The following is a 19,922-nucleotide window of genomic DNA, read 5'->3' as shown; positions in this document are numbered from 1 at the left end:
ACTTTAGGGGATCTAAGAGGGAGGTATAATCCTGGTTCATTCCAGGATGAAATTCTGGGTTATTTATAAGAGTGGCGAGTATCTGGAGGATATTTTGTTAGGTGATTTAGAAATCGATCTCCAATTCAACCAAGTTTCATTGGTAATGGAGGAAGTGGATATGAAGTATCTGTTGAAAAATGCGGGGTTCCAACAAATACTGTTTAGGTTATGTTGGGCTGTCAATGCATTTTCAATTTCTATCCATCTTTTGGATTTAGAACCACCAATCAGAAACTCTCTGCAGGGAGATTGCAAGTTTATAGGAGTGAAGATGGGGAACTCCCAAGCCTCCTTCGATAGGAAGCTTAAAGAGTCTATTTTTGTTAATTCACGGAGGTCTGCGTCTCCAAATGTAATCATTTATAATTTTTTGTAGGATATCCAGATCTTTTTGGATACCTGGGATAGGTACTGTCTGGAGGATATATAAAGCTTTTGGTAGAAGGTTAATTTTTGTTGCATGTATTCTGCCTAACCATGATATGTTTTTGGGGAGCCATGTGGAAGTGAGAGTCCGAAAATCTGAAATCAAGCTACCGTAATTGTGTTTGCACAAGTCTGCTTTGTTTGGGGTGATATGGATGCCAAGATAGTTTAGATATTTTGTCTGTTGTTTGAGGGGGCAGACTGATCTTAAGGTGTCTAGGGTTTGGTTTAGAAGGTTTATGGGTAAGTATTCTGACTTAGTCATATTCACTAAGAAATTAGAGACTGTTCCATATTGTGTCAGTTCAGAGATGGCCAATTGTAGTGAGGATAATGGGTTCATGAGTGTTAAGAGTATATCGTCTGCAAAAATAGCTAGTTTATCTGACTGTTTTTCAATGTTGATTCCTTGAATTTGATTATTTAATCTTATTTTGATGGCTAGTGGTTCTAGGGATAAAATGAATAAGAGTGGAGAGAGTGGGCCGCCCTGTCTAGATCCATTCCTAATTTCAAAAGGGTCTGAGAGTGTGTCGTTTATTTTAATCTGTGCTGTGGGGTTGTTGTATAAGGCTAGGCTTTTTTGGATGAAAGAGTCAGGGAAATGAAAGCGTCTTAGGGTTTTCTGTAAGTAAGTCCAGTCTAGGCGGCCAAAAGCCTTTTCGGCGTCGGTAGATAAGAATATAGTTGGGGTCTTGTTTTGTGTGATGTGTTCTAAGAGGTTAAGGACTTTGACCGTGTTATCTTTGGCCTCCCTGGGAGGCACAAAGCCAACCTGGTCTTGGTGTATTATTGTTGGTAGGATTTGATTAAGGCGAGTGGCAAGGATTTGGGCATACAATTTGAGATCCACATTAAGCAGCGAGGTTGGTCTAAAGTTTGCCGGGGAGTTTGGGGGTTTGCCAGGTTTAGCTATAACAGAGATATTGGCTTGTAGCATATTATCAGGAAATGGTAGGAGTACTGGGATAGAGTTGAAGAGAGATGTAAGGTGTGGCATTAAATGTTTTGCAAATGTCTCGTAATAAAGACCTGTAAAACCGTCAGGGCCTGGGGCTTTATTTTGTTTTAAATACTTTATCGTGTCTTGAATTTCAGAGGATCGAATGGGCTGATCTAAAAGTTTGCATTGCTCGGGTGTTACTTGTGGGATTGGTATCTTATCTAAGTACTGGTTGCATAATTGAAGGTGCGTTTGGGAATTCCTGTTAGGAAAAAGATTATAACGTTTGTGGTAGAATGCTTTAAACTCTTTCCCTATGGAGTTAGTATCTTCTATATGTTTACCATGGGGGGTTTCAATAGAATGAATATAAGTTTTCTGCTGTTTTCTCTTTAAGGCTCTAGCTAGGAGTCTCCCCGATTTGTTTCCTTCTCTATAAAAGTTTAGCTGGAGAAAGAGTAACTGTCTTTGTGATTTGATCTGCAGAATAGAGTTAAGCTTCTCTCTCTTTATTTTGAGGTGCTCTAGGATAGTGTTATTGGAGGGATTCACCTTATGTGCATAATCTAAGTCTGCAATGTCCTTAGCTAGGAGTTCTATCTCAATTCTATTTTTTCTCTTGATTTGAGCTTTTGCTTTAATAAACTCCCCTCTTATGGTGTTTTTATGGGCCTCCCATAGAGTAGCAATGTGTACATCTGGGGTATTGCTTAACGCAAAGTAAGATTTTATATATTTTGAGAAGAGTTTTGTTCTTGCTGGGTCTCATAACAATGATTCGTCTAATCTCCATTGGAAGGTTCGGAGGGGTGCTGTTGGCCACCTTATAACGCATGCAACTAATGAGTGGTCTGACCAAGATGTGTGTTTTATGTATGATTGTTTAGTGTGAGATAAAACTAGATGATCTACTAAGATATAATCCAATCTGGAGTAGTTTTGGTTTGGATGCGAGAAGAAAGTGAAGTCTGTTTTTTGGGGGTTAAAGTACCTCCAGACATCATGTAATCCCATAACTTTGAGTTTTTGCCAAATATTATTAAGATTTGGAATTTTAGTTCTAGTGCCAGGATTTGAACAATCTATTGTGGGGTCTTATGGGAAATTTAAATCTCCTGATACTATTAGGGAGCCTTTAGTCTCTTTAATGATTAGGTCCGTTATTGAGGTTATGAATTTATCCTGGTGTGAATTGGGGGCATACACATTTACCAACGTCACTGGTTTACCATATAATAGGTCTTTTGGACAAATATATCTTCCCTCCTTATACGAAACAATTCATGTTTTAGTGAATGGGATGGACTTGTGAATTAAGATACTAACTCCATTAATTTTTTTATTTGGGTTGGTACTATAGAATTGCTGGGGGTAATGTGGGGAACAATATTTGGGAATGTTTTTTTATTTAAAATGGGTTTCTTAGAGCATTAATATATGACCCCCTCTCTTTTCAAGGTCAGATATGGCCATTCTTCTTTTGTTGGGACAGTTTAGGCCTTTGGTGTTTTGCGTATAAATAATGAGGTCTTGTGGTGTGTGATTATTCATTAGTATAGTTTAGCGATAAAATTTCTGATAAACCTAATGATATAGAACATAGATTGTATTTGTGGTACGAGTACAATCGACAGAAGATAAGTGAAAGATAAGAGTATTGGGAAAAAGAGAAACATAGTAAAAAATAAATTTCTTAACAAACAATTAGTGAACATAATCCTATCCTATAGGAGATATTCTCCCAGCTGAGTGAGAACAATAAAACAACTGTAAACAATTAACATATAACAATCATCAATCAACAATCAATCATCAATCAAGGCCTCAGGTTGAGAGTGCTAAGGGATTCATGGTAGAGGTAGCCTTAATACGGGATAATGAATATAAATACCAGTCTAAATTTTGTGATAGGGGTAAGTTCGGCTTCTTCCAGGGTAGAAGATGTGGGTCAGAGAGGTGCCCCGTCTGATGGGGACACTATCACAAACTGGAGAAGATATTGATTAGAAAAAACTGTAAATTTAATCAGTTATCATCCTTTTTGAACCGTAGGTTGGAACGGAGTGGGTAAAGGTTTTTGTGCTTACTTTTGGTGAACTTGACTCCACTCTTTTCTCTGTGGCAGTGGTGAAGATCCTCTTGGTCTGTGCTGAATTTCCTGATGAGAAGCAGTTTCCCCCTATTGGGGGGTTGGAATTTCTAGTTCTTGCAGATAGATGGGATATCCTTGATGGATGAGCAGGTGAGGCGTCTACTCCTCCATAGTATTACCAGATGAAAAGGGAAACCCCACCTGTAAGGGATATTCATTTTTTCTCAGATGCATTGTGAGTGGTTTAAGATCTCTTCGTTTTGAAACTGTTCTCTGAGATAGATCTGCAAACACTTGTATCTCTGAATTTTCATATCTGATGGGTTGCTGCTCCCTAGCTAATCTCATTAGTTCTTCCTTCACTTGGAAGTTAGTAATGCGAACTATGACGTCTCTTAGTGGTTGGTCGATTTGTGACTTAGGACGTAGAGCTCTGTGGGCTCTGTCAATGTCAATTTTTGAAGGCGTTTCTTCCTTTTTCAGGGCACTAAAGAAATCCTGCAAATATTGTTCTAGGTCCGCTGGTGGGATAGCTTCTGGAATTCCTCTCAATCTAATATTGTGACGACTACTGCGATTCTCAGCATCATCTAGTTTATCTTCAAGTTCAACAATGCTTGCCCCTAGTTGCTGAATAGTGATCAGAAATAGCTTATGTGTGTGTATCTTGGGTGTTTTCAAGGGATTCAACTCTGTGGCCTATTTCTGAAATGTCTTTTTTGAGATCGGAAATGTCATCCTTAATATACTGCTTGACTTGAGTGATTAATGAGGAAAAGTCTTTCTTTGAAGGGATTATATTGAAGAGAGCTGTAGGTATAGTGATATTTTCAGAAGGTTGATCACAGTCAGATTCATGAGTCTTGATCTGGGAGATCTGCTTCAGCAGAATTGATGGCCTTAGTTTCTAAGGTCTTGAAAAAGTTGTTTACTGTTTGGTTGGTAGCTTTCCGCTGCTTAGTGCTTCTGTTGGGTTTACTGCCCTTTTCTGAGACATTTTTAGCTTTGGATAGCTAACACTGGTATCTCTAACACCTATGTAGCTTTATAGTGAAGTTAGGAGGTAGATGATCTCTAGAGCAAGTAAAGTCTCCCTGTTTTGCAATGGTAGTATCCCCCAAGATCTATTCTCCACTTCACCACTGCCTTTTATTACAGGAGGAGAGCTTAAAACTAGAGGAATATGTTTGCATTAACTGCACAGGAATCAGCAAACTGTATAACTTCTGTTGAGTGTGTTAAAAAAGAAGTCAGCTCCCCCCTTCAGGCTTATGTTAATAACAGGCTGTATGAGGCCTTAACCGATGTATATAAACTATGCCTGCATTTTAGATGTTAACCTTTACATTGGTGATTATTGCGTTATTACAGCTCATAGCTGTTCTTCTTACCCGCTTTTGAGCCTTTCTTTGAATTTACATTTCCGATTCACTGCACCGCAAGGTAGATACGCAGTCAACTTTAGCATAAGTTGCGGCCTGACACGGAGCGCATCGCCCCCTTTTTTCTCACTGTAGAGTCGCTGTATGACGATCCGCTTAGTTGTGCGATTACTGGTTTGTGAATGTGCTCCCCACCGAGGTCAGCCCCCAGATCCAGACCTGTGGTCCTGGCCTCCGGGCAGTGCAAAGTCAGTCAGTGTAGGCCTATAGATGCGTAGCTCCCGGTCAGATCAGCGGATGGCGTGCTGAAAATTATGGCACAACTCCCTTGTTCTGATTAGCAATGTGAATCTTCACATTTCTGCCTATTTTGGGCTTCAAAGTGTTAGATGGCAAGAGCCAAGGTCGTTCTCACTCAGACAGGGCTCAGGAGCTCTATTAGAACACAGCCATCTCCTAGGCTGGCTATCTCCGCCCCCAGGGGTTAATAACTTTTATTAGTGTCGGTGATGTCGGGGGGCGGCAGATTAGGTGTTAACTTTTATTTAGTGTTGGAAATGTCGGGGAGTGGCAGATTAGGGGTTAATGATTTTATTTAGTGTCAGCTATGTCCAGGGTGGCGGATTAGGGGTGTTTAGACTTGGGGTTTATGTTATTGTGTTAAGTTTAAACGTAACTTTCTTTTCCCCATAGACATCAATGGGGTTGCGTTACGGCAATCTCCATTCCACGATCGCAGTTTTTTCTAACACTTTCTCCCCATTGATGTCTATGGGAAAAGCATGCACAAACACGTCAAATCAGCCCTTGGTTTTTGTGCGGTATGGAGCTTAACGCACCATAACGCACAGCACAAAAAGGCTTTTCAGTAACTTGCAATGGCAGCGCTATGGAGAGTGCAATAATGCAATTTTTTTGCGTTATTTTTGCACCCTGTTTAGCGCAAAAATCGTAATCTAGCTGTATGTTATTACACTTAGTTCCTCTACAAATAAGTTGTCCTGTTTTAATAGCTTCAAAGTGCCAGATACTGAAGCTCTGCCTCAATGTGCTGGGACCTGCTATCTTGGAGCTCAGGTATTCTCACAGATTGTGACACAAGCTGTGCACATTCACAGATCAGTAATTTTGTCCACATTATTTTTACGCTGCATTTTTTGCACAGTTTTACAATTACACAAAATATATTTTAAAAAGCACTCAACAATTATATAGAGCAGTGATGGCAAACCTTAGCACTCCAGATGTTTCAGCACATTTCCCATGATCCTCGACTGGACTGCAGAGTGCCTAAACATCATGGGAAATGTAGTTCTGAAACATCTGGGGTGCCAAGCTTCACCATCACTGATATAGAGCAAGCCAGAGCAAAAATGTAAAGACCCATGCACTCTAACATGAGCACATGATACAGTTGTAAAAATAGGAAATATTACTGATCTGTAAGATTATGTCACAGGCTGTGAGAATATCTGAGCTCCAAGATGGCTGCCCCCAGTACAAAAAGGCAGAGCTTCAGTATCTGGCACCTTTAAGCTATTGAAACAGGATAACTGATTTGAAAAGAGCTACAGGAAGATATTGAAATGCAATAACATTCACCTAGATTACGAGTTTTGTCGGTAAGGCTGTGCAGGGCTAACAAGCCTTTTTTTCTTACCGCTAACTTAAGCCAACGCTGGTATTACAGGTTTTCTGCAAGCCGGCATTAGCCTCAGAAAAGTGAGCGTTGAGCAAAATTTAGCTCCACATCTCATCTCAATACCAGCGTTGCTTATGGTAGCGGTAAGCTGGCAAAACGTGCTTGTTCACGATTTCCCCATAGGAAACAATGGGGCTGAGCTGGCTGAAAAAAAAGCCTGCAAAAAAGCAGCGTTCAGCTCATAACGCAGCCCCATTGTTTCCTATGGGGAAATGAATTTTATGTCTGCACCTAACACCCTAACATGAACCCCGAGTCTAAACACCTTTGATCTTACACTTATTAACCCCTAATCTGCCGCCCCCGCTATCGCTGACACCTACATTATAATTATTAACCCCTAATCTGCCGCTCCGGACACCGCCTCCACCTACATTATACTTATGAACCCCTAATCTACTGCCCCCAACATCGCAGACACCTACATTATAGTTATTAACCCCTAATCTGCCCCCCCAATGTCGCCGCAACTATATTAAATTTATTAACCCCTAATCTGCCGCCGCCAACGTCGCCACCACTATAATAAATTTATTAACCCCTAAACCTAGTTTAGTCTAACCCTAACCCTAACACCCCCCTAACTTAATGGGACAGTGAACACCAGATTTTTTGTTGTTTAAAAAGATAGATAATCCCTTTATTACCCATTCCCCAGTTTTGCAAAACCAACACTGTTATATTAATACACTTTTTACTTCTGTGACTAACTTGTATCTAAGTATCTTCTGACCGCCCCTAATCACATGACTTTTAGTTATCTATTGACTTTCATTTTAGCCAATTAGTGTAGTGTCTGCCACTAGCCACAAGCGTGATCACAATGCTATCTATATGGCCTACATGAGCTTTGTCTCCCCTGCTGTGAAAAGTAAATAAAATAGAGGTGGCCTTCAAGGGCTTAGAAATTATCATATGTGCCTCCCTATGTTTGCTTTCAACTAGAATACCAAGCGAACAAAGCAAAATTGTTGATAAAAGTAAATTGGAAAGTTGTTTAAAATTACATGCCCTATTTGAAAAATGAAAGTTTTTTTTGGACTTGACTGTCCCTTTAAATATAATTTAAATTAAACAAAATAAATTTACTACAATTAAATAAATTATTCCTATTTAAAACTAAATACTTACCTATAAAATAAACCCTAAGCTAGCTACAATATAACTAATAGTTACATTGTAGCTAGCTTAGGATTTATATTTATTTTACAGGCAACTTTGTATTTATTTTAACTAGGTACAATAGTTATTAAATAGTAATAAACTATTTAATAACTACCTAGCTAAAATAAGTACAAAAGTACCTGTAAAATAAACCCTAACCTAAATTACAATTACAGCTAACACTACACTATAATTAAACTAATTACCTAAACTAACGACAATTAATTACAATTAAATTAAATAAACTAAATTACGGGGAAAAACCCCCCACTAAATTACAGAAAATAAAAAAAGAATTACAAGAATTTTAAACTAATTACACCTAATCTAATCCCCCTAATAAAATAAAAAAGCCCCCCAAAATAATAAAATTCCCTACCCTATACTAAATTACAAATAGCCCTTAAAAGGGCCTTTTGCGGAGCATTGCCCCAAAGTAATCAACTCTTTCACCTGTAAAAAAAAATACAATACCCCCCCAACATTAAAACCCACCACCCTCACACCCAACCCTACTCTAAAACCCACCCAATCCCCCCTTAAAAAAACCTAACACTACCCCCTTGAAGATCACCCTACCTTGAGACATCTTAACCCAGCTGGGCACAAGTGGACGTCCAGAGGGTCCAAAGTCTTCATCCTATCCGGCCAGAAGAGGACATCCAGATCGGCAGAAGGCTTTATCCAGGCGGCATCTTCTATCTTCATCCTTCCGGAGCGGAACGAGTCCATCTTCAAGACATCCGACGCAGAGGTAGGTGTCGGCGATGTTAGGGATGGCAGATTAGGGGTTAATAAAATGTAACTAGTGTTTTGCGAGGCGGGAGTGTGGCGGTTTAGGGGTTGATATATTTATTAAAGTGGCGGCGATGTCCAGCCGGCAGATTAGGGGTTAAACATTTTAGTTAAGTGTTTCCGATGTGGGGGGGGGCTCGGTTTAGGGGTTAATAGGTAGTTTATGGGTGTTAGTGTACTTTTAGCACTTTAGTTAAGAGTTTTATGCTCCGGGGTTAGCCCATAAAACTCCTAACTACTGACCTTTAAATGCGGTAGGAGTCTGGACCGGAGAGGGTCTACCGCTCACTTTTTTAGGCGATCGTAATACCGGTGTTAGGAAAATCCCATTAAAAAGATAGGATACGCAATTGACATAAGGGGATTTGCGGTAAGCTAAAATCGCGGAAAAAAGTGAGTGGTAGATCCTTTCCTGCCTGACTCGTAATACCAGCGGGCGTTAAAAAGCAGCATTGGGACCCCTCAAAGCTGCTTTTTATGGCTAACGCAAGACTGTGATTGTGAGTAGTAGCCATTCTAGTGTAGTCATGCCCAGGAGTTTAATGTCCCTTTAACTGCAGAAATGGTATGAATTCATACTAATGGCTATTACATATGTTCTTACTTATGATGGTTGATGTAGTAACTGTATTGAGGAAGAGAAATACCAGATAGGAGAATATGGGAGATGAGATGAACCTTGTAAAGAAGATATGGAGGCCAATTTATTAAAGGTCTTGCGGACCTGATCCAACAGTGCGAATCAGGTCCGCAAGACCTCGCTGATTGCGGATCAGGTCCGCAAGACCTCGCTGAATGCAGAGAGCAATACGCTCTCCATATTTAGCATTGTACAAGCAGCTCGCAAGAGCTGCTGGTGCAAAGCCTCCCCCTGCTGACTCACGGCCAGTTGGCCGCCAGCAGGGGGGTGTCAATCAACCCGATCGTACTCGATCGGGTTGATTTCCGGCGATGTCTGTCTGCCTGCTCAGAGCAGACGGACAGGTTATGGAGCAGCGGTCTTTGTGACCGCTACTTCATAACTGCTGTTTCTGGCGAGTCTGAAGACTCGCCAGAAACACGGGCCCACTCCTTACGGAGTTAGATAAATGTGCCCCATGGAGTTTACAGAAGAAAAGATATACTGGGAAGTTATTTTAGTGTTTCCAAGAAGAGAGAGAGAGAGAGAGGGAGAAATGGCAAGAAAAAAAGATCTTCCTCTTTCCGAGCTGGAACAATTTATCAAGCTTGAATTTTAGCCACAACTCTACTGCTTGTGCAATGCCGCCTCTTGCAGATTTGTGGCCAATCAGCCGCTAGCAGGGGGTGTCAATCAACCCAATCGTATTTGTTTGGGTTGATTTCTGTCCGCCGCCTTAGAGTAGGTGGACAAGTTATGGAGCAGCGGTCTTTAGACCGCTGCTTCATAACTTCTTGATAACTACTGTTTCTGGCGAGCCTGAAGGTTCACCGGAAACAAGGGGCCTCAAGCTCCATAGGGAGCTTGATAAATATACCCTGTAGAGAGAAATTATAGTGCAAACATAGGGGCCAATTTATTAATGTCTGTCCGACATGATACCCTGTAGCGTATCATGTCCGACAGACAAAGCTGAATGCCGACAGCGTATGCTGTCTGCATTTATCATTGCACAAGCAGTTCACCAGAACCCCTAAACCACAGTTCTCAAACATCACAAACACTAACTAAACCTATTAACCCCTAAACCACTGTACACCCACATCGCCAACACTAAAAAACTAAATAAACCTATTAACCCCTAAACCTCCGTACACCCACATTGCCAACACTAACTAAACCTATTAACCCCTGAACTGCCTCCCCCAGCACTGTAACAACCTAAATTAAACTATATTAACCCCTAAACCTAACACCCCCTAACTTTAGCATAATTAAAATAGACCTAAATTAAAGTTACCTATTTAAAAATAAATACAATCTTATCTGTGAAATAAACATAAAACCTAAAGTAGCTACAATATAACTATTTACTAACTACTGAGTTAAAATAAATACAACCTTACCTGTGAAATAAAAATAAAACCTTAGCTTAAACTAATAAAACCTAACATTACTAAAAATAAGAACCCTAATATTATTAAAAATAAAAAAAACTAAAATTACTAAAAAATTAAACTACAATTACAAAAAATAATAAACACTAAAATAACATTTTTTTTTAAAAAATTACCATTACAAATAATAACCAAATTATCCAAAACAATAAAGATTATTCCTATTCTAATACCATGTTTTAAAAAACAAACAAACAAACAAACCCCAAAATAAAAAAAACCTAATCTACAAAAAATTACCAAGGACCCTTAAAAGGGACTTTTGTAGGGCATTGCCCTAAAGTTAACAGCTCTTTTGCAAAAAAATAAAAACAACCCCCCCCCCTAAAATTACAAACCCCCACCCCCCAAACCCACAAAATAAAAAACCTAGCTAAAAAAAAAACCTATTCTACCCATTGCCCTGAAAAGGGCATTTGTATGGGCATTTCCCTTAAAAGGGCATTCAGCTCTTTTTCGGCCATTAAAATAAAAAAAGCCCTAATCTAAAAAAAACAAAAAAACAAAAAAATACAACCTAACACTAACCCCAAAATCGGTACTCAAAGTTGCTGAAGTCCGGCGAAAGATCTTCATCTCAGTGGCGAAGCATCTTCATCTAGACGGCTCCATCTTCATCCATCGCGGGACCGGCATCTTCTATCTTCTTCATCCTTGTGGAGCTGGAGCGGTCGGTGGATGCGCGGAGACGGAGGTCCATCGGTGCCACGTGGAGGTCCTCGTCAAGCAATCATCTGCCGACCATTGAGGATTCACTGAAAAGTACCCCTTTTATATTGGGGTACTGTTGCATTCCTATTGGCTGAAAAATTCAAATCAGCCAATAGAGATGAGAGCTGCTTAAATCCTATTGGATGATTTGATGATTCAATGCAAGGTACCCCTTTTATATTGGGGTACTGTTGCATTCCTATTGGCTGAAAAATTCAATAGGAATGAGAGCTGCTAAAATCCTATTGGCAGATTTGAACAGCCAATAGGATTTAAGCAGCTCTCATTTCTATTGGCTGATTCAAATCAGCCAATAGGAAAGAGAGCTGCTTAAATCCTATCAGCTGATTTGAACTGCCAATAGGATTTAAGCAGCTCTCATTCTTATTATTATTTTAATTTTTCAGGCAATTGGATTGCAACAGTACCCCAATATAAAAGGGGTACATTGCGTTGAATCCTAAGTGTTCGGCAGACGATCGCATGACGAGGACCTCCACGTCGGACTGAAGGACCCCCGTCTGGACCATCCACCTACTGCTCTGCCTCTGCATGTCAAACCTACTAACGTGATGAAAAGCACAAAAGTGCTATACAGGCAGACCGGATCCAAAAAGTCGTCCGACAGACTCTTAGGCACAACTGGAACAGGGGATATCCTCGTCCCACAGTGAAAGGGAGTCCAGAGATAATCACTTGGAGCCGCAAAAAAAGGCACCCGGCAGCTGGTCAGCAATCAGCAGTCAGAAATCCAGGGAGAAATAAGGTGCAGCAGTGAGATAATATAAGTATAAAAGTTTTTAATAAAAAAAATCTTAAAACAACAGCAACGCATTTCTCAGTGACACAGGACTGTTTCTTTAGGCTATACAAGCAATCTCACAGCTGCTACACTTATACCTAACAACAACCAATCAACAGTCAGATTGATTACACACCCACTGAGTGACATATGTCATGCATAATAACAATGATAAAGCAATTTAATAAACCTGTATTTTGTCCTCCAGTAACAAAGAGGAATTCTCCCAGTTATGACACCTAAACAGTCTCCAAAAATAACAGAATAATAATACTACTTCTACTGGTAAGTAAAAGGGCATCAATTCTGCAACAATAAAAGAGAGGAGGGGGCGGAGTCAATAGTGTCATAAGCATCATAATTAAACCAAAAGCTGACAAAGAGCATTCAGAATCTATACACCCTATGATTCGTACGACAGAATGTATAACAAAAGGGGATGTAAATATACTAAACACCTAAACAATCTCCATAACAACAAGATAATATGACTACTGTGGGACTAAGTGTCACGCCGCGCCACTCTAGCCGTTGTTAGGGGCGCAGCTTCTCCTTCCCTGCTCTTTGCCAGGTGCAGTGTCGGCTCAGGATGCGTGTGGTGCTGACGTCATTGCCCCACGCTCCTGATGCTAGTCGGAGCTCAGTGGCGCGAATCCTGAGCCTATTTAAATGTTATACTGACGATCTATTACTGCCCAAGTATAGGTGTTACTATTCTTTCTAATTATTGATTACTGTTGCTAAACCTTCCTGTCTGACTACTCTACCTGCCTTAACCCTTAATCTGCTGGATTGATTACTGTTGCTGAACCTGCCTGTCTAACTACTCTACCTGCCTTAAACCTTAATGCACTGGATTGATTACTGTTGCTGAACCTGCCTGTCTGACTACTCTACTGCATTAACCCTTAATCTGCTGGACTGCTTTGCTGTTGCCAAACCCTGTCTGCCTGACCATTCTAGTGGTTTATCCTTGGACTGCTTTGGTGTTGCCATTCCCTGCATGCCTGACCATTCTAGTGGTTTATCCTTGGACTGCTTTGCTGTTGCCAAACCCTGCCTGCCCATTCTAGTGGTTTATCCTTGGACTGCTTTACCGTTGCCAAACCCTGCCTGCCTGACCATTCTAGTGGTGTTCCCTAGGATTGCTCTGCTGTTGCCGCTTGGGGACTGTCCTGTCTGTGGTGAGTGCCGCCTTCTTCATCTCACTAACTTTCTCTGCTCTGGGATATTCCCTATCATTCCAGCTCGACGTCGGGATCACAAGACTACTGACCGAGTTTGGTCTGCTAGAGGAGTATCCCACGAGCTTTACATTATATTTGGGCCATGCAGCCAGATGAGGTGGCACAAGCTGTTTATCTTCAGGGACAGATGTTGGGAAACCATACCACACAGTTGCAGAATATGGATTCCAAGCTAGAGGCTATTACCGCTCAACTCTCCTTACAAGTTGCAGCGAGGGATGCCGCTCCTGTTGCTACTCCACCAGCCCCTGCTCCTAGTACACCCTTGCCTGACAAGTATGAAGGTACTACTGATTGCAGGAGCTTTCTAAACCAATGCAGGCTGCACTTCTGCAACAACCCTCACACCTTTCAGTCTCAACAGTCAAGGGTCACCTTTATCATTTACTTGCTAAAGGACAAGGCCCTAGCATGGGTCTCTCCCCTTTTGGAACAGAATGCTACACTCCTGCATGATGCTGATGAGTTCATTTCTGCTTTCTCTTCTGTGTTTGGGACTTCTGGCCGTACCTCTGCTGCAGAATATTCTCTCCTGGATCCCTGCCAGGGCAATAAAACTGTGGCACAATTTGCCATCGAGTTCTGCACCTTGGCACTTGAAACCACTTGGGATGGCAGTGCTCTCAAGGCAGCCTTTAGGAGGGGTCTCCATGAATGCATCAAAGATGAACTCACTTATCGTGATACTCTTTCTTCTTTGGATGACTTTATAGCACTTTGTATCAACCTGGACTCTCGCTTTCAGGAAAGGCAAGCCAAGAGAGACAGAACAAGGAGGGTCCTTCCCTCCCGTCCTCCTATTCACCCAGTTTCGGCAGCATCCGCTACCCTTTCAGCAACTCCAGTTACCTCAGTAGAGGAACCCATGGATCTCTACTCCTTCGAACCCTCAGGGTCTGAAAGGCAGAAAGAAAGGAGACTGAGACTATGTTTTTATTATGGATCTAACACCCACCAAATAAAGGACTGTGACATTCGGCCGGTAAAAGCCAATGCTTAGGGGATAACACTGGGTTACCTCTAAGCATGATCTCTACTAAATCCCCTCACTCCTCTCGGATCCTGGTACCTGTTACCCTTACCTTCTATCAGAATACTGTCCACACTCAAGCCTTCATTGATTCAGGGGCAGCGGGAAACTTCCTGGATCACTGTTTCATGATTCAAGCTGGTTTGCCTCTTCTGCAGAAAAGACATTGTCCTCCACACTGAACAGCTACAGTTTGAGGTAATTCATTTCCCAGCACAGCCTGTCATCCTTGGTCTTCCTTGGCTTTGGGTACACAATCCACAGTTCGACTGGGCTTAGGGAAAACTGGCCTCCTCGGGTACCTCCTGTTTCCACTCCTGACTTGCTAAAGTCATTTCTCTGCCCCGTATTCCTATAGCCAGTATACAGACTCCTTCAAACCTTCCTTCAGTATACACAGACTTTGCGGATGTGTTTGAGAAAAAAGTAGCCAACGTGCTGCCACCCCACCTTCCTTATGATTGCAAGATCGACCTCTTTCCCGGAGCCCCACTTCCTAAAGGGAGGACTTATCCATTCTCCAAGGCTGAAACCAAATCCATGGAGGAGTACATCCAAGAGAACCTAGCTAAATGTTTCACTTGCCCTTCCTCCTCTCCTGCTGGGGCATGCTTCTTTTTCATCAGTAAGAAGGATGGTGGGCTCAGACCCTGCATTGACTACAGGGCCTTGAACAACATAACAATCAAGAATGGCTATCCCATACCATTGATCACCAAACTGTATGACTCACTCCAGGATGCTCACTTCTTCACCACACTGGACTTATGTGGGGCATACAATCTGATTCATTTCTTTCCAGGCCACGAATGGAAGATCACCTTTAACATAAGATCTGGGCATCACAAATATGTTGTAATGCCCTTTGGGCTGTGTTACACCCCTGCAGTCTTCCAGGCATTTGTCAATGATGTCTTTGGTGACCTCCTCAACCGCACTGTCATCATTTATCTGGATAACATCCTTGTTTTCTCTTCAACTTTAAAGGAGCATCATAGGCACGTGAGACAGGTGCTTCTTTGTCTCAGAGATAATTCTTTGGTAGCCAAGCTAGAAAAGTGTGAGTTTGATCAAGTGCAGATCCAGTTCCTTGGTTATGTCATCTCGATGGAGGGTTTTGCCATGGATCCTGCTAAACTCACTGCAGTACTAGAATGACCACAACCTACCTCTTTAAAGGAATTCCAGAGGATTTTGGGATTCTCCAATTATTACCGCAAGTTTATAAAGAACTTTTCTCAAACAGTCGCTCCTCTCACTGAATTGACAAAACGGAACAAAGACTGTAAACATTGGCCTCCTGAGGCCATAAATGCCTTCTCTTGTCTGAAAAAAAGGCTTTCTGTTCAGCTCCTGTGCTTCTCCAATCCTGATCCTGACCTACAGTTCACTTTAGAGGTTGATGCCTCCGAGATAGGGACTGGAGCTGTTCTTACCAAAAGGGACCCTTTGACTTCCAAGTCACACCCTGTAGCCTTTTTCTCTAAACGCTTTACTCCTGCTGAGAGGAACAATGATGTGGGTAATCGTGAACTCTTAGCCATTAAGATGGCCTTGACTGAATGACATCATTGGTTAGAGGGCACCGCCACTCCTATTCAGATTCTCACCGACCACAAGAATCTGACTTACCTAGAGACTGCTCATCGACTCAATCCTCGACAGGCCAGGTGGGCCATGTTCTTTTCCTGTTTTAACTTTGTGGTCTCTTATCTTCCTGGGACCAAGAACAAGAAGGTGGATGCCCTTTCCCATCAGTTCCCTCACTCAAGTGATTCCTCAGACACTCCTATTGAACACATCATACCCCCCTCCTGTTTGATTGCTCAACTCAATACCACCCTTCTGCAAAGATTGCAATGTGCTCAGTCTAGTAAACCTCCTGGTGCCCCCAATATCCTTTTTGTACCTCTGAACCTACTTATCCCTGTGCTAGCCTGGGCTCATGAAAGCAAACTCTCAGGACATCCTGGTTCGACTAGGACTTTCAAGCGTCTTTCCCAACATGTTTGGTGGCCTACTTTGAAGTCTGACACTCAGGATTATGTGAAAGCCTGCACAACTTGTGGCTTGCTCCAACCATTGTCCATTCCCAAACAACCATGGACACACATAACAATGGACTTCATTGTGGATCTTCCTTTTTCTGACCACTATACAGTTATCTGGGTTGTGGTGGACCGCTTTTCCAGACTCGCTCACTTCGTACCCCTAACCAAACTGCCTTCTTCTCAAGAATTATCATCCCTTTTTCTCTTGCATGTGGTACGACTTCCTGGCATTCTTGTGAATATTGCGAATCCTCCACCTATTTAAATGTTACACTGATGATCTGTCACTGCCCAAGTATAGGTGTTACTTTGTGTGCTCCTAGGTGTGACAGATCGTTCTTTCTAACTGCCTATTATTGATTACTGTTGCTGAACCTTCCTGTCTGACTAATCTACCTGCCTTAACCCTTAATCTGCTGGATTGATTACTGTTGCTGAACCTGCCTGTCTGACTACGTACCTGCCTTAACCCTTAATCTGCTGGATTGATTACTGTTGCTGAACCTGCCTGTCTGACTACTCTACCTAACTTAACCCTTAATCTGCTGGATTGATTACTGTTGCTGAACCTGCCTGTCTGACTACGTACCTGCCTTAACCCTTAATCTGCTGGATTGATTACTGTTGCCAAACCCTGCCTGCCTGACCATTCTAGTGGTTTATCCTTGGACAGCTTTGTTGTTGCCAATCCCTGCCTGCCTGACAATTCTAGTGGTTTATCCTTGGACTACTTTGCTGTTGCCAAACCCTGCCTGACGATTCTGGTGGTTTATCCTTGGACTGCTTTACGGTTTCCAAACCCTGCCTGCCTGACCATTCTAGTGGTGTGCCCTAGGACTGCTCTGCTGTTGCCGCTGGGGATTGTCCTGCCTGTGGTGAGTGCTGTCTTCCTCATCTCATTAACTTTCTCTGCTCTGGGATATTCCCTATCATTCCGGCTCGACGCCGGGATAACAAGACTACTGGCCGAGTTTGGTCTGATAGAGGAGAATCCCACGAGCGCAACACTAAGAGCATAATAACGTCTGTTGAACGGCAATGAATGAATAAAAGGGAAGTGGTTAACAACGTCATAAGCGTCATGATCAAAACAGTGACTCACATAATGTGTGTAGCGTCTATACATCTTGTAGTTTAATCCACGGGGTATGTGACAATGAGGGATATGAATAATTATGACTAATGGGGGTGGTCCCAAGGTGATTCTGATAGAATAAATCAATACAAAAATAGGCGGAATACACTATGACTGAAATAGTGATGTCAGGTATCCCTTGGTGAAAACAACCTATCCGTAAGGGACCAAGAATCCAACCTACTCAGATGAGGGAGGTGATACACATTCCTGTTGCCAAGGAAACATGACGACTACAACAATAGGGGGAAACCTCCTAATGAGCTAAATATACAGAACTATAGATTGTGACTAATAGTGTGAGGACACGGGAGAACATCGAGCATGATATACGAGCAGCACAGAGCCGATGATCAGAAATACCCACACACACCCAATAGTAATACAGGGTCTAATATCGAGCTATGGATTGCAAATAACAGGGACAATAGAAAAATAATACTCAAAGTGTCCAATGTGTTATGTGTTATAGATGTTGAGAATTACTATACCTATTGATAACAAGATAGATATATTAAATACTAAATATAATAACACATGCAAGTATTGTGTTGAAATTGTATAAATGGAAAGTTAAATAGATGGATGGTGTAATGTGCCCTATCACAGTTATATACTCAAACTATTCGAAGGTGATAAAAATCACAAATATATAAATTATACATGTAAAGATTTGTATGTATATCAAAAAGGATTAGAATGTGAAAGGGGTCACAAATATATAAATTATAATATTAAATTAGATTAGGTTTATTTTTATTTTATGGGTTTGGGGGGTGAAGGTTTGTAGTGTAAGGGGTGTTTTTTTTATTTTTTTTGCAAAATACAGAAGCTATTAACTTTAGGGCGATGCCCTACCAAAGGTCCTTTCAAGGGCCCTTGGTAGTTTATTATAGATTAGGGTTTTTTTTTATTTTGGGGTGTTTTTTTTTTTTTAAACGGGGTATAAGAATAGGAATAATTTTTATTGTTTTGGATAATTTTGTATGGTATTTTTTTGTAATAGTAGTTTTTTATTTTTTGTAATTATAGTGTTTATTATTTTTTTGAATTGTAGTTTAAATTTTTTAGTAATATTACGTTTTTTTATTTTTTATTAATGTTAGTTTTTTTAGTGTAAGCTTAGGTTTTATTTTTATTTGACAGGTATGTTGGTATTTATTTTAACTAGGTAGTTAGGAAATAGTTATATTGTAGCTTGCTTAGGTTTTATTTTTATTTCACAGGTAAGTTTGTATTTATTTTTAAATAGGTAGTTAGTTAATAATTGTAACTTTAATTTAGGTCTATTTTAATTATATTAAAGTTAGGGGGTGTTAGGTTTAGGGGTTAATATAGTTTAATTTAGGTTGTTGCGATATGGGGAGCTGTGGTTTAGGGGTTAATAGATTAAGTTAGTGTTGGCCTTGTGGGTGTACGGCGGTTTAGGGGTTAATAGGTTTATTTAGTGTTTTAGTTTTTGCTGGCAATGTGGGTGTATGGCGGTTTAGGGGTTAATAGGTTTTTTTAGTGTCGGGGAACTGCGGTTTAGGGGTTAAAAGGTTTAGTTAGTGTTGCAATGTCGGGGAACTGTGGTTTAGGGGTTAATAGCTTTAGTTAGTGTTGGCGATGTCGGGGAACTGTGGTTTAGGGGTTAATAGGTTTAGTTAGTGTTGGCGATGTCGGGGAACTGCGGTTTAGTTTCAGCGATGTGGGTGGCGGCAGCAGTTTTAGATAATTTTGTTTCGGCAATTTTTTTTGGACCCTTTAGTTTTTTCGGATACATTCTTTATTCATATGCATTATTCTATTCTAAACTTCAGAATAGAATAATGCATATGAATAAAGAATGGATCGGGGAAAAAAAACGATCCGAAAAAAAGATTTAACTTAAAATAACTAATTTGCCAAAACACATTTGTTTTTTTAAACTCAACTAAACTAATTTGCCGAAAAGAAATTATTGAACTAATGAAAATGAAACTAAACAAAAATTTTAGCGTTACACTTGTCAGCTTCTAAAAGTGGTAAGAACTAAACTATTGGCAAAAATAAGTTAAATGTACTGAAAATATTTCAGTTTCATTTATATTTGCTGAAAACACAGTCTTTGAGGCCTATCTATCAAGTCGTCAACTGTGGTGCATTCGACTGCACCAATACGCTCGCCTAACATCGCGGCCGCAGACCTGAATACGATCCCCATATTTATAAAAAAAGCCGGCAAAAAGCCATGCACTTGATGAAGACTTCTGCCCACTTGCATGAAGACTTCAGTCCACTTGGATAAAGACTTCTGCTGGCTTCGCTGAGGACTTCTGCCGCTTGGATGAGGATGGATGTCC

The sequence above is a fragment of the Bombina bombina genome, chromosome 1 (genome assembly GCF_027579735.1).
Source record: "Bombina bombina isolate aBomBom1 chromosome 1, aBomBom1.pri, whole genome shotgun sequence".
In the NCBI taxonomy this organism is placed as follows: domain Eukaryota; kingdom Metazoa; phylum Chordata; class Amphibia; order Anura; family Bombinatoridae; genus Bombina; species Bombina bombina.
Note: the sequence above shows the minus strand (reverse complement) of the source record.